This window comes from Taudactylus pleione, unplaced genomic scaffold (genome assembly GCF_031769625.1).
Source record: "Taudactylus pleione unplaced genomic scaffold, aTauple2 ptg000562l, whole genome shotgun sequence".
Taxonomy (NCBI): domain Eukaryota; kingdom Metazoa; phylum Chordata; class Amphibia; order Anura; family Myobatrachidae; genus Taudactylus; species Taudactylus pleione.
In genome coordinates this window covers 730704-747481 of record NW_028284964.1, presented here as the reverse complement: position 1 = coordinate 747481, position 16778 = coordinate 730704, and positions in this window count along the sequence as shown.

Genomic DNA, 16778 nt, shown 5'->3' with positions numbered 1-16778 from the left:
GGGGGTAGGAAGGGGAGTGCGGGGCCGCACTCGCGGTGGTGTGGCCGGAAAACTGGCGGGCAGCGCGGGAGCGGTAACCCCCGCAAGTGAAGTGAAGGCTGGAGGGCAGCCAGGAAACGCCAGCGGGAGACGCGGAGATGGGACCCCCCGCTGGCGCAGAGAGTAACAAGCGCCGCCAGGGACTGGGCACCGGCGGGAGGAGCTCACCCCCACCGGCGGGGAAGGTGAAATGGGGACCGGAGGGCAGTGACCGGCACGCCAGCGGGAGGCGCGGAAGCGGGAGCTCCCGCTGGTGCAAAAGTGCTTGTGTTGCCGCGGCTGGAAGCCGACGGAAGGTGCAGGAGCGCACACCCCCGCAGGGGGGGTGAAGGAAAAGGGGGCTAGGGGGAGAACCAAAAGGCGCCAGCGGGAGGCGTGAAAGCGGAAGCTCCCGCTGGCGCAGTGAAGTGCTGGTCTGCTGCGGGAAGGGCTGGAGACCTACAGACACGGGGGAGTCACGAGGAGGTGGAGGAGGGGGGGTGCATGGTGCCAGGGCTGAGTGTTGCCATTTGCTCAATAATACCAAATACAGGGGGGTGGAGGGGGGGGGCAGAAATGGCATGAACAGGCTATACAGGGAAAGAAGGCAGGGAGGGGTGGGGGGCAGTACAGCCTGAAAAGGGGATAAATGTAAAAGGGAGGCACTAGTGGGAATATATATACCAGGGGGGGATGCAAGGATTAAACTGGAATAGAAAGGTAATGCACAGAAAAAGGGAAAAACTACTCAGCCTGATAGTGTTTCAAAGATCCAGGAACCAAGAGGCTGTCCATGCTCACACAGCCCAATATATACTGATCATCTGACCACTCCTTCAAGCAATATCATTGGCTCACCCAACCAGCTGACCAGACAGCCTTATAATCTGCCCAGCAACAAGGCTGTCATCAACACCCATACAGCAAAAACCATAGTATTCTTAGTTATACTCACGCTTATTCCGCCTTCGTATACTATTCACCACCACAATGGCTTTGAAATGAAACAAACAAGATGTGATTTAACTGCAGACTTTCAGATTTAATTTGAGGGTAATTACATCCAAATTGGGTGAACAGTGTAGGAATTACAATAGTTTCAATATGTGCCTACCACTTTTTAAGGGGCCAAAAGTAATGGGACTATCAACTCAAAAGCTATTTCATGGACAGGTGTGGGCTATTCCCTGGTTATTTCATTATCAATTAAGCAGGTAAATGGTCTGGAGTTGGTTCTAGGTGTGACATTTGCATTTGGAATCAGTTGCTGTCAACTCTCAATGTGAGATCCAAAGAGCTGTCACTATCAGTGAAGCAAGCCATCATTAGGCTGCAAAATCAAAACAAACCCATCAGAGAGATAGCAAAAACATTAGGTGTGGCCAAATCAACTGTTTGGAACATTCTTAAAAAGAAAGAACGGATCGGAGAGCTCAGCAACACCAAAAGACCCGGAAGATCACGGAAAACAACTGTGGTGGATGACAAAATAATTATTTCCCTAGTGAAGAAAAACCCCAACAGTTGGCCAAATCAAAAACACTCTCTAGGAGGAAGATGTATATGTGTCACAGTCAACAATCAATAGAAGACTTCACAAGAGTGAATATAGAGGGTTCACCACAAGATGTAAACCATTGGTGAGCCACAAAAACAGGAAGACCAGATTAGATTTTGCCAAACAACATCTAAAAAGCCATTACAGTTCTGGAACAACATCCTATGGACAGATGAGAAAAGATCAACTTGTACCAGAGTGATGGGAAGAGAAGAGAAGGAAAGGAACTGCTCATGATCCAAAACATACCACATCATCAGTGAAGCATGGTGGTGGTAGTGTCATGGCGTGGGCATGTATGGCTGCAAATGGAACTGGTTCCCTTGTATTTATTGATGATGTGACTGCTGACAAAAGCAGCAGAATTAATTCTGAAGTGTTTCGGGCAATATTATATGCTCATATTCAGTCAAATGCTACAGACCTCATTGGACGGCGCTTCACAGTGCAGATGGACAATGACCCGAAGCATACTGCAAAAGCAACCAAAGAGTTTTTTAAGTGGAATGTTATGCAATGGCCAAGTCAATCCCCTGACCTGAATCCGATAGAGCATGCATTTCACTTGATGAAGACAAAACTGAAGGGAAAATGCCCCAAGAACAATCAGGAACTGAAGACATTTGCAGTAGAGGCCTGGCAGAGCATCACCAGGGATGAAACCCAGCATCTGGTGATGTCTATGCGTTCCAGACTTCAGGATGTAATTGCCTGCAAAGGATTGGCAACAAAGTTTTAAAAACTGAAAGTTAGATTTAGGATTGTTTAGTTTGTCCCATTACTTTTGGCCCCTTAAAAAGTGGGAGGCACATATAGAAACCGTTGTAATTCCTACACCATTCACCTGATTTGGATGTAATTACTCTCAAATTAAATCTGAAAGTCTGCAGTTAAATCACATCTTGTTTGTTTCATTTCAAAGCCATTGTGGTGGTGAATAGAGGCCAAAATATGAAAATTCTGTCAATGTCCCAATATTTATGGACCTGACTGTAGGAGGTGATTAGTTGGTACTTTATCTCTGTCCACTTTTCTGGAAATTATGGCAGTCCCCGACCCCCTCTTCACCCCTTAAATGCCTTTGCCTGTCCATCCATGTTGCATGCTTTTGGCCGTTTCCTTAAGATACCCGGGCACTTGTCTTTTTGGTCTTAATGGCCCTGCACCTTCATTGTGACATCATGAAGTCACATGTGCAGGGAGGCGGGGCTGATACAGTACAATACACTTTTGCCCTGCTATGGCCCTGATAGGTACAAGATTGTATATTTAAAAAAATAAAAGACCTGACCTGCGTGCTGCGAGATTAGCAATATCTAACTAAGGTCAGGGCTGCTGTAACTCTGCGTGAGGGGCCGATGGTACCCGATGTTACCAATGTATAAGCAGGACTGCAAGGTATTACAGATGTGAGATAGCGGTAGTGGGCGTCTCTATGCGGGCAGTGTGATGGCATTGCGATAGCATTCATTAGCATATTTTTGCAGCAGACCTGCTTGCGATTAAGGAGCTGCGATCGCAATAGCGATGCGTAATGAATCAGGCCACTAATACTCTATAATTTACAATTGTCGCAAAGGAGTTACTACATTAGACCTGGGGCTTGTAAACTGCTCTAATCAGTAATTTGCGCATTAGGGGCCTGATTCAGCATGGATCGCACGTCTGCAATCACACGCACCCGCATGTAGTTAAAATATGCAAATTAATGCGATTGCAGCACTATACCAAAGACGCCCCCAGCTATAAAGCCGCCCACTTCCCATTACATACATCCGCAAGTCAGCAAAAACATCGGTAACATCGGACCCATATGCAGAGTTCTGGGTGCGCTTGACATGCCGCACTACCTGTCGTCATGCAGAGGTCAGGCTGCGTATGCCATTGCTGGTGCTTAATTATGCACGCCCCTGTAACAGCGTTCAAACGCAGAGTCATGCCGACGTTCCTTTGACCACCCCCCGTCTCCACCACCAAAGGGCACTTGCTGTCAATCATTTCTGTTACACCGTGTATCCACTGTGTTCGCTGTGCTCGGCTTGCGCATGTGCACTGCGATGCATACGCAAGCATAGAACACAAACATCGACTGGATGCGTGTGTCCGCAGCCTTGCGATCCAACCTGAATTAGGCCCTAGGTTCACATTGTGTGATTGTGAGAACAATTACAGTATTGATATTGCACATTTAAAGGAAACATAGGGTCCGATTCAGACCCGGACGCTAAGCCGCGAACTCCGTTAGTCGCCCATCTCCGCATGCATATGCGTCAATATGCGCATGCGCAAGTCACTCACTGCACTCAGGAATTGTGCGCTCGTAGTACACAGACTGGACACTACTTTGAGTGACGGATAGCGCCGTTTGTGGGTGGTAACAGGGGAAGGTGCTTTTGAAAGGGGGACTGGTGCTGCGAACGCAGGCACGTCTGTGCGTCAAAACTGAGTTTTATGGGTGTGCATAATTAGCATGGAATCGTCATTGTACACGTCACTTGGTTGTATTTCAGCCTGCAGTGATCGCAGTACTTGCGGCGGGGTAGGGTCTGCCTCAAGCGCTGCGTGCAGCTCCGATGGCTCTAGATGGTTCTGATTAATCATACACTTCCTGGAGATGACGATTGTTATGAAAGAAAAGTGGGCGTCTTTATACCGGCGTGCGCTCACTCTGCCGTCGCTCTCTAAAAGATGGAGGGCATCCTTACACCAGACAGTGCGATCGCACAATTTGCATACCCGGCCCCTTTTGGATGCGAGCGATCGTGGCTTAGCGTCCGGGTCTGAATCAACCCCATAGCTCTTCCCTTTGCTTACAGTTATAGACCATTAATAATCGTTAATGTGTAATTACTTAAATGAGAAGCATGGTATATACACAATTACAGTCAGTTCCATATCTTTAAATGGTGGACTTTGCTCTAGAGGAAAAGCTGGATTTATTTTTTCTGATAAAATAAGTTTACTGTAAATAAAATGTTGGGTTTAAAAATACAGATGTCTTTTATTTAAAGGTTGCCAGCCCCGGGCTCCTGTTATTATACGAGTCACCATCATTTCATGCTATTAGGGGGCAATTAGGGAAAGCAGCGCCATGCTTAGAGATGTGTCGCGGTGAGTCAAAATGTGCTAGCAGCAAGTGAGCTCTTTTAGCTTTGAGCTTTTATATCGGCATGACGTCCCTGTTTTTATGTAGGACATAATCATTTTCTTTTCATAAACTATCAAGAACCTTCAGCTTAAAGTACTGTAAGCCAATCAAAAACTTCGACTGAGAACGGCTCGCAGGACCCTACTTACACAGGATCGAGCCGTTTATATTACACTTGCTGGAAACATTTATTTTGTGAGTTTTATTTCTAAAAGTAATGTTGCTTTAAAACATTGTAATGAAATAGATGTAAGTTACAATCTTGAGTTGGACACACATATTGAAACCCTTCATTTTATTCATTACTGTGCAAATGTAGTGTCAGGAATTTGTCTGCCTTCCCTCATGTTCTTCTCCTTTCCTTTACTTATACTATCATTCGTCAGAATGCAGATACCGGCATCCCATCTGGGTCACAATGCCGTCAGATGAAGCTAAGTTTATTAACCTTCAGTCTCCGACACAGGCCCCCTCCTCTGAGCTGTGCACGTCCAGCGCCGGAGTTATAGACTCTGGGCACTAGAGCGTGCCCAGAGCCTTTAATGTCTGCACAGGTCACAGGGAAAATGGCCGCGGTGACCATTTTCACTGTGCTGCGCACGCGCAAATGATGGGAAAATGGCCGCCACGGCCATTTTTCAGTCGTTTTACAGCACTGGACCCCTGCGCCGACATGGGACTCCAGAGAGGTAAATAATATTATGGGTGCAGGGTGTGTTGTGCGGGGCCCCCCTGGACCCAGGGGCCCGTGTTCCCCACACACCTTGCACCCATTATAGATATGCCCCTGCTCTAACCCTGCCCCTGCAGCCTAAACCTAACCCTCTGTCCCTAGTGCCTAACCCTAACCCTCCCCCCTAGTGCCTAATCCTTACCCTTCTCCTAGTGCCTAACCTTAATCCTCACCCTAGTGCTTAAACTTAACCCTCCCCCCTAGAGCCTAGCCTTAACCCTCCTCCTAGTGCCTAACCTTATCCCTCGCCCTAGTGCTTAAGCCTAACCCTCCCCCCTAGTGCCTAACCATAACCCTCGTCCTTGTACATAGGCCTAACCCTCCCCCTAGTGCCTAACCTTAACCTTTGCCCTAGTGCCTATCCCTAACCCTCGCCCTAGTGCTTAACCCTAACCCTCACCCTAGTGCTTAACCCTAACCCCCCCAGTGCCTAACCTTAACCCTCACCCTAGTGCTTAACCCTAACCCTAGTGCCCAACCTTAACCCTAACCCTTGCCCTAGTGCTTAACCCTAACCCTCCCCCCTTGTGCCTAACGTTAACCCTCGCCCTAGTGCCAAATGCTAACCCTCACCCTAGTGCTTAACCCTCTCCCCTAGTGCTTAACCCTCCCCCTAACCCCACTACTTTTTGTCGGGAAGCCGCCGGCCAGTTGCCAGCAGTTGGGATGCCGGCGCAGGATAATGACTATGTCCCGTTGGTTGCTGCCCCCATGCTGCTTATTTGAGTGTTATGACTGCAGATGCAGCAATGTTTTTAAACCATGTTCTTGTCCTGTATTGTTTTGTACTGTTTGTCGCTGTTTTCTTGTTTTGCTCATTTGTAAGGCACTGCGGAACCCCTGTAGTACTATAAAACTAAAGTTTAATAATAATAATAATAATAATAATAATAAAGTATGCCAAAATTCGGAGATTTGAAAATGTAGCAATATTTATTGAATATGCAACATGTAATAAAAGGCAGCATAAATCTACTTGCCGCCTTTGACATTGCTGATCACCTTCTCCTGCAAAGCCCCTCTCCTTGCTTATGTCTCTTCCAGCTTATCTGCCATCTCACCTTGATGTCCTAGTGCTTTCTCAAATTGAACATCACCAAAATGAAACTCATGGTCTTCTCCCCTTTGAGGGCTCCATTACACCCCCACTCTCTCTTTTTGTAGATAATATCTCCCTCCTGGCCACCCCCCAAGATAATGCCTTTGTCATCCTTGACTCTACTCTATCTTTGGAATCAGTATGAATGACTGGTGGAGGGGATGCCAGCGGTCAGAAAACCAAGAGCGGCATCCCAAAGTGCAAAATACCATCGGGGACAGTAAGTAGACTAACCCTCCCCCTCCCCCCTATACCTAACCTTCCCCTGGTGGTGCCTAACCCTAACCTCTCCTTGGTGGTGCCTAACCTTAACCTCCCTTCCCACACCCTAAACCTAACCCTCCTGCAGTGGTGCCTAACCCTAACCTCCCCCTGGTGGTGCCTAATCCTAACCCCCCTCCCCGTAGCCTAACCCTAACTGATCCTGATCAGTGCCTAACCCTTACCGGCCCTGGGAGGTCCTTAAACCTAACTCTCCCATCCCTGGGCTAACCCGACACTGGTATCTTGATGTCTTCAAGATAGCGGCATCGGCATTCTGACAGGATTGGGATTCAGGCATCGGTATCCTGAGGTCCTGCATCCTGTCTGCAGGCATCTTAACCGGATCCTCTATCTTTACTCCTTTGAGTGCTGAACAGCCTTTCCCTCCATGTGACATACCTCTTCAAGGCATCCTGAGTTACTCTACCCTTGCACTTATCTGTATTGTACCTTGTATGTTGGTTTATTGTCTGTGTTGTTCTGATAATATGCAAAAAATGGTAGTTGCTCAGATCAGCTTAATTGCATAACACAGGTGCTTGTAAAGGGCGGGGTTTACACTGAACACAGAAAAAAAGATTTGCCCCCCAGCACACTGCAGCAAAAATAATACTTAAATCCTACATGATAATAGCGATTCGGAGGTATTAGTTACATACATTTGCAAATATATGAATAAGCGCCAGGCCAATCGTCAAGGCTCCTCTATACTGGCATCCCTAGCATTAAGGGGTTCACGTCCGAGAAGCAAGGCACCCCAAAAAAATTCCAACCAAGGGCCATCCCCAGGGCATCACACGAAAAAAGGAAAAAGGTGATAGTGAAGTATAAAGAAAAGATGTGTAAGTATAAATCAATAAGTGTTAATGAAATGAGAAAGAATTAAAATGACACAAATAATATACAAACAGAGAAGTGATAAAGGTATTCTATGTGAATTAAGTGGTGATGCCATGAGAAAGGCCCAGTCAGAACCCCCCCGGGGGCCCCACTCCCAAACGCTCACCCCAAAATAATTATTGCTACATAATGGTAGCACCCACTCTGGGTCATATAATTACAATTGTATATTATTTGTGTCATTTTAATTCTTTCTCATTTCATTAACACTTATTGATTTATACTTACACATCTTTTCTTTATACCTCACTATCACCTTTTTCCTTTTTTCGTGTGATACCCTGGGGATGGCCCTTGGTTGGAATTTTTTTGGGGTGCCTTGCTTCTCAGACGTGAACCCCTTAATGCTAGGGATGCCAGTATAGAGGAGCCTTGACGATTGGCCAGGCGCTTATTCATATATTTGCAAATGTATGTAACTAATACCTCTGAATCGCTATTATCATGTAGGATTTAAGTATTATTTTTGCTGCAGTGTGCTGGGGGGCAAATCTTTTTTTCTTTGTTCTGATAATATGTCAACTTTCATTTACTATACTTAAATGTTAAAATACTATTTTGCAGATGTCTTCATACACTATTGACAAAGTCGCACCAAACAGCCCTTTTCAGCATGTCAGGTACTGTGCGACTTGGCTTGCTCAAATGTACATCATTGTTGCAATGCAAAAAGTCGCTTAACAAGACTGCACTGATTAATTTGATCTGACATCTGTGTGCAAATGAGCCATCTGTACTGTTTATATTCATGTATGGCACTGCAGACACTATGTGGTGCCTTAAAAATAAAATATAATAGAAATAATAGAGGGTTGGGAGTCCGTTATGCTGCAGAGGTACATCAGGTTTCCAAAAGATAGCATATTTACAGGAGATGAGGGTGGCACTCTTGCAGCAAAGTCAGAGGGGCTGAAAAGGGCATACTGAAAGCACAATTGCTGGAGATTGCACACTAGTAGCAGTCATAGTGGCTGGAGATTGGATACTGGTAGCAGAGTCACAGTCGATGAGTGTAATAATAATAGCAGAGGTTTGCAAAAATATTAGATAGTTCACTGTTATTAACATTTACAGAATGCACAGAGTAGCTCAATGGTGACAGCCGTGAAGAAAACACACGGGTAATACACCGGTAACAAAGTTTACAGAAACATGGAAAGTAACTCAGGAACAACAGCCATGTGTAAGTACAGGCTCATCAAATGATCTGGCCTTGATTGCCGGGAGAGCACAGTACAGCTTATTAATGAATGGAAGAATCCAGAATAGTTGAATAACTGCAGCACTGCAGGATCACAGATATGAACAGTCGCAGCAACATTGATGGGGTACAGACCTGCAAAATTAAAGTACATAGTCTACAGAGACCAGGGGTCCAAGTCCCAATTTGTAGTACCAAGTATCCCTTTCTGCAGAACTAATTTCTATATCATGAATTAGCATAATTATTGATGTAATTTAAATAATATTCTTTTTTATATGTTTGTAGTATACATTATAGGGTATGCGTCCACAAATCTGACAAGGATGACATGAAGCTGTACATTACACAGAGGTCTTGTTCACTTAAATAGATGATCTGCTGTTAACCGGAGTTTTTGTTCATCGTTCAATTGTTTGTGGTAAAATACACAGCTGAAAAATTCTAAAAACAAGCTACAGTCAATAGCATCCACAAGAAGATAGGATCTCGCACCAACATCTATCTATAATTCTTGCTGATACAGAGATAAAATTGTATGATGTAATAGCCTAACACTTCATAAATTTAGTCTTACAATAATACTAAATTTGTATGAAGGTGCTATTTATTTTAAATTATTTCGCCTTCTAACGATTTTGGACTTAATATTATCTTTCAATGAATCTAAATAAAAGTTATATTTTATTATGCAAACAGAGAAATTGATCTAAACCACAGTGATCCCTAAAGTGCACCAGACTATTATCCTTTCTTTCTCTTTGTTTCTGCTGAAGCTACAGTCAATATTCAACTAAAAAGTCATAGTTAGGCTTAGGGATAGGCTGCAGAGGAAAGTTTAGGGTTAGGCTGCAGGGGTGGTAGGGATAGAGTTAGGCTGCAGGGGGGGGTTAGAATTAGGCTGCAGGGGTGGGAGGGTTAGGGTTAGGCTACAGAAGGGAGGTCAGAGTTAGACTACAGGGGTGGGAGGGTTAGGGTTATGCTGCAAAGGGTAGGTTAGGGTTAGGCTGCAGGGGTAGGAGGTTAGGCTGCAGAGGGGAGATCAGAGTTAGGCTGCAGTGGTGGGAGGGATAGAGATAGGCTGCAGAGGGGATGTTAGAGTTAGGCTGCAGGTGTGGGAGGGTTAGGGTTAGGTTGCAGAGGGGAGGATAGAGTTAGGCTGCAGAGGGGAGGTTAGAGTTAGACTGCAGGTGTGGGAGGGTTAGGCTGCAGAGAGAAGGTTAGGGTTAGGCAGTATAGCGAAGGTTATGGTTAGGCTGCAGAGGGGAGATCAGAGTTAGGTTGCAGAGTGGAGGATAGAGTTAGGCTGCAGGGGTGAAAGGGTTAGTGTTAGGGAAAGGGGTAAAGTACTCAACAGAATGCTGCTCTATCAGACATCTCTACCAGAAGTGCTGGTGACATGGCTGCTGAGATCCAGAAGATAAAGCTGGAGATGCCCCTACTGCCCGGACTAGGCAAGTAACCACTGGGCCACCAGGGATGTTCATGCATGTTAACAATAGAACTGTCAACCTAACATACCACACCCCTCATTGCCATGTTGATAGATGTGCCTATGCAAATCCAGTTGCGCCACTATCAAGTCAGCTCTTTTAGGTTGGAGTTTTTATAGCCACTTCAGTTCCCAGTTTATTTAATTGAGATATCCACTGAAATTATTGTTTTAATCATTTTTAAACTTGTTCTGATGAACAAATGTATACCTTCCTCTTCCTCTGAAAAGTTGCCCTACTGGCCTTGAGTTGGCAATTCTTATATCCCCAAAGATCAATGCACAGCACCTCTAATAGCCAATTTACAGTAGAGAGGATGATGACGTTTTATCAGAGGCAGATTATAAAAAATAAATTATAAATTATTGCAATAATAATATTAGTATAAAAGCTACTGTATCTATCCAAATATATTGATCTCAAACAGGGCCAGACTCTGACTAAAAATAGAGCCTGGCATTTACAGCACACAGGCCCACCTCATGTCAGCACCTGGCTCCTGGCACAGACTCCTCCCCTTACTATTTCTGACTCCTCCCACTTCTTAGTCTATACAAATATAATATTAGAACAACAAAAAAGTTTAGATCATTCTGTGTATTAAAATACACACACTACAGAGCTCATCCTGCAGGGGATTCATACATGTACCATAGTCAGACATTTGCTATTTGGTTGGTTCTGTTAGGTAAAGCTGGCACTTCATTGGTCGAGTTCACACACAAAGGAAAGGGAAGGCATTTTCCCAATTGGCCAAGCCCTAGCTTAGCAGTTGTAGAGTATTAGATAGTGTTCACTGCAGGATTTTTTTTAGGGCAGGGGTGCTGAATGCAGAGGACACATCTGTGCAAACCAAAGCAGAGCTGTTACTACACATTTTGGTGCCCTGTGTACATAAAGAGCATTGGTGCCACCATCCAGAACCGAAACAGGTCTCGCTGGGAAGGGGCACGACCACACAATAGTACCCCGAAAGCAAATTATGCCACACAGTAGTAATGCCCCTAATTCACATTATTGAATGCAGTAATGCCCTCCAGAAGACATCATGACATGCAGTTATGCCCCCCCAGAAGACATAATACCATGCAGTAATGCCCCCCAGAAGACATCATGCCACACAGTAATGCCCCATAGAAGAGATCATGCCACAAAGTAATGCCCCCAGAAGACATCATGCCACACAATAATGCCCACCCAGAAGACATCATGCCATACAGTAATATGAATGCCCCCCCAGAAGACATCATGCCAAAAAGTAATGCCCCAGAAGACTTCATGCCAAAAAGTAATCTTCCCAGAAGACATTATGCCACACAGTAATGCTTTCCAGAAAACCATTAAAACACTATGCCCCAGCAACTTACTTCCCCTCGGGGAGACTGCTTCTACTCTGAGTCCTGCACGCTGGTCTCCTCATGATCATGCCTGCCTGGGCCTGATGCCGCTCAATCTGGGAGAGCTAGAAGATCTGACGAGACCTCAGTGCTGCCGGGCAGCTCTGCATGCCAACTCATAGGAGCTCTCAGAATGGCTTTCACCATTCCTCTAAGATTACCCTCGCTTCGCCTCCCACACCAGGCCATCGGGCCGTGTCAGCAGCAGCCCTGCTCAAAGGAGTTGCCAGAATGGCATCCGGTTATCCGCCCAGATTCCCCCCACTGCACTTCTCATGCATGGGTGCATCGTGACATCACGACGCAATGGCGTGACCACACCTCAAACCTCCCAATGAGCATGGTGCCGCCCGGGAGGCGCTGCTGCCGGATGAGCCTGCACTCGGACAGACCGGCCCATCTGGCCATCAGCCCTTCTGGCATTTGCCAGAAGTGCCAGATGGACAGTCCAGCCCTGATCTCAAAACATCTTAGGGTGAAGGTAAATTCTTATTACTTGACCCCATATACCTTCTCTATAAGATGCTTTGAGGTTCATATAGTTAGGTAAATAGCCTTTATACTAACATTATTATTGCAATCATAATGTATATTCTATTTATGTGTGTGCGAGCATTTGTATATGTGCACCGTATTTTTCATTCTTGTGAACTCTGCTCTAGAACAAGCTACCCCGGTATTCCTGCATACCATACTGGATACTCTCCCAGCTGGACCTTGGTGACCTGGCCGAGAGTATCTGCCCGACCTTGTTCCCTCTGCTGCTGTAGTCCTGGACCCTGTTCCCTGCAATACATTGACCACTGGATGACTCATTCACCCACCTACCCCTACACCCAAGACCTGAACCTAACCCAAACATAACTCCTAACCTCATCCTAACCATAACCCATAACCCTAATACATTAACCCCAATGCCAAACCCTAAACACTGATTGTAGGGTAGACATACCAAAAGGAGTAAAACAAATAATTGATGATCTAGTTAGACTAGAGGTATTGCCAATAATATGGCAACTACAGATTAATGCACTTGAGTCTCAAAAACCCAAAGGCTAAATATAGTAACAGCACAACAATGGAAACTACTGAGAAGTAAAGGGATCTAAGAGTCACTATTTCAGGTGACGTAAAGGCAGGTAAATAATGAGAAAGGCAAGTCAGATGCTTGGTTGCATGGAGAGAGGAACCCGCAGCAGGAAGAAAGAAGTAATAATGCCTCTGTATAGGTCATTGGTACGGCCTCATCTAGAATACTGTGTTCAATTCTGGGGACCATATCTCCAGAAGGATATAAATTCATTAGAGACTGTACAAAGAAAGGTAACTAAAATGGTGCATGGTCTATATCACAAAATGTACCCGGAGAGACTAAACCATCTGCATATGTATAGTTTGGAGCAGAGAAAGGGGGGACATGATAGGAACTTCATATACTGTACAGTATATCAAGGGTTTGAACAAGGTACAGGAGGGAAACATTCGTCATAGGAAGAGAAGTACTAGGACATGAGGACATGCACTGAGACTGGAGGGTGGTAGGTTCAGAGGAAATTTAAGGGAAAATAACTTCACAGAAAGGGTAGTGGATAAGTAGAATAGCCTCCCATCAGATGTGGTAGAGGCAATACAGTAGAGAAATTTACCTTGGGATAGAGATAAGGATATCCTTACAAAAAAAAAATGGATCAAATACAGTATGGTCTGTGGTTACCCTAAGGTTAAATGGGCAGACTAGATCGGCCAAGTGGTTCTCATCTGCTATCAGATTATTTGGGGTATATTTACTAAAGTCCAGGTTTTTAGAAGTGGAGATGTTGCCCATAGCAACCAATCAGATTCTACTTAACAATTATCTAGCACCTTCTAGAATATAATAACTACAATCTGATTGGTTGCTATGGGCAACATCTCCACTTCTAAAAACCTGCACTTTAGTAAATATAAACCTATGTTTCTATGTAACCCTAAACCTATACCCTAACCTCTAACTCAAATACTCCAACCCAAACCCCTGACCTAATACCTTAACCCTAATGGGACAGACTAGATGGGCCCAGTGGTTCTTATCTGCCGTAAAATTCTATGTTTCTATGTTAATATTACCAACTTGTGTGCAACATTGAATCAGCTCCTCCATATTAAAAAAATCCCATTATTCAGAGTTTAGCAAAGACATTGGGGCTGATTCTGAGTCGCATGTTGCTGCGATTGTTTTAGCATCTTTTGCTGCAGTCGTATCTGCGACTTTATGCTAGTGCTAGTATCAGCCCTTCCCCAGGTGTACAGCGTGCGTCTGACTGTGCAAGGACGGAGATGCCTACTTTGAGCGTCTATAGACACTGTAATACCGTTTGGTGCATCTTTAGTAGCAACCTTCAGTCACACCATGGAAACTTGCACCAGGTCTATACTAGGTGCAGATTTTTCGTCTTAGTTTGGCCTTTAATGTGAGAAATTAGGCGTCTGTGTACATGCCCGCAACACTCCCATAACAACCTATTAGACGTACCATCTAAATAGCCTCCTCCCAATCACCGCCCAGTAGATTACCAATACATTTGTGAGGACGTGCGTCTTAATCGGTACTGCAAATCTGGCACTGTTTCAGAGATGTACGTTAATGCTGCCCCATCTGCGAAATTGTCCACGGTAGCTATGTATAAATATGCAAATGGCACAGTCGCCCGGATTTGTATTGAAATGCTCACCAGTAGCTGGCATATCCAAATGACTGCCTACAAGGACACAGCTCAGGAGCAGATCAGCCGATTATCAGACTGCTGATTAACCCTATGGTCGCATGGAATGGCTAATGGGACTGAGATGCTGGAGCTATTTTTTCTGCGTACAGAATCGCAGTCGCAGGCAGAGACATTCCACGCCTGCATTTTCATCTCCACCCCTGTTGCCATCCACAAATGGTCCCTTCCTGTCAATTACTTTGTGACTAAGGGCCCGATTCAGAGATGTCCATTAACCCAATGGTGTAGGGTTTTCGCAAGTGCAGAACGAGCCCTGCAATTTTGCTCACAGACCTCCCCCCCCGATGCTGCAGCCTGCGTTGTTTGGGGGGGGGGTGGAGTGGAGTTGTGGCTGGCCGCTGTTCCTGGAAATGGGGGCATGTCGCCCCTGTTTTCCGGGAGGGACGAGGCCAAGGTCTGCATTGGTGGACGCAGATTTCCTGGCCTTGCAGCTGCCAGGACCTTGCCATGCTGCAGTAAGCTCCAGCCTGGCTAAAGGAGCAACCATCGCGACCTCAGTCGCAACGCTAGAATCGCCGATGCAGCAAGGAGGTGTCTGTTACTTACAGATACCTCCTGCTGCATTTGCGATGGACGGAATTGCACAGTCGCTTACGTACGGCTCTGCAATTCCGTCCATCTCTGAAGCACAGCGAGCAAAGACGGTAATGAAAATTGACGAATGCGCATTGCAACTCAGACACGTGTGCAGACCACAGACAATCACTCTACTGCGCATAAATTGGCACTTTGTCCATCTCTGAATCGGAACCTCTGTGCATACACACAGTGGAACGCATGAGCCGTAGGGATTTTTAGGGATTTACGTGCATGCGGATCAGAATCAGGCACAGATACAAGGTGTCATTGACTGTTATTTTATTTTGCTGTAATATGGTTACATATTACTAATGGTTATATAAAATCAGTGTATTTCTGCCTTCCTCTGGATCGCCTATAAATATAATACATAGCAGGAAGTACACAGTTGAAACCGGTGGACATTGTATAATCTTTTGACCATTTCATTAAATCAACTATGTAATTTAGAGTTTGCAGCCCGAGAACTAGCTACAGTAGTTTTCATTCTCTTCCAGCTCCCTCTGAATAGACACTTCTTTCATGTAATCTTGGAGTGCACCAGGCTAAGGGTTATCTCCGTCACAGAAGACGCTTCTGCAGCTCTGAGTGCTGCTGACTCCTTGGGGATCAAAGAGATTTAATGAGGGACAGGTGGCCACTCCGCTCTCCTTGCTTTTAAAGATTACTGTATGTTCCCAGTAATATGACAGCTGCTGGGAGATCATCGCTAAGGAAAAGCTGAATTAACCACTTTTTGCGGTTTAATAGTTTCTGGCAATAAGTGATTTTTGTGATAATTTGGGACATAATAAATGACTACATGGCGCTATATTTTGGCAGAACAAAGTGTTTCAGCATCCAGAGACAAGATGCCAAACTGCACCTCTGTCATACGATGACCTCGCACGATATACTTTCTGAAAACATTGTGTTACACCACTTTATTAATCTGGCTGCCCTGACAGCTAAGAAATTGTATGTGACTCAGGGAATAAGGCAATTTTCAGCAGCGTATTTAAAAGGGTTATGTAGACATAATAATGTCGATATAACGTTAGTGTTGGCGGTGTGAGTTTCTGGATGTCAACGGTCTAAATGTCGGTATTATACAATATTAGACAATAGGTCAAAAGGGAGAAATCAATGTCTTACATCAGTTCGTAAGTATCAAAGAAAGAAGTCCAACCAAACAAATGCCAATGTCTTTCTCTTCTTTGCACAATCTCGAATCTTTATCAGAGATAGATGATACCCCAATATTCTTTCACTTCATTTACATCTTATTCTGATGGAGTAGTAATCTCAAAAAAGAAAAAATATCATAGTGCAACACAGTAGGATCACTGCCCACCTGCATTTAGTGAAGGAGCCTTCTCCCAGGAAGCTCCATTTAAATGTTGGAAAGTAAACCCTTTAGCAGGAATTGGTATGAAATAGGGGTGTGCACCGGCCACTTTTCGTGTTTTGTGTTTTGGTTTTGGATCTGGATCTTTCTTCGTGTTTTGGATCTGGATTGGTTTTGCCAAAACCACCCTTCCGTGTTTTGGGTTCTGGGTTTTGTGTTTTGGATCTGTATTTTTTTGAAAAAAAGCATAAAAACAGCTAAAATCACAGAATTTGTTGGTTTCTCTGCTCCTATGC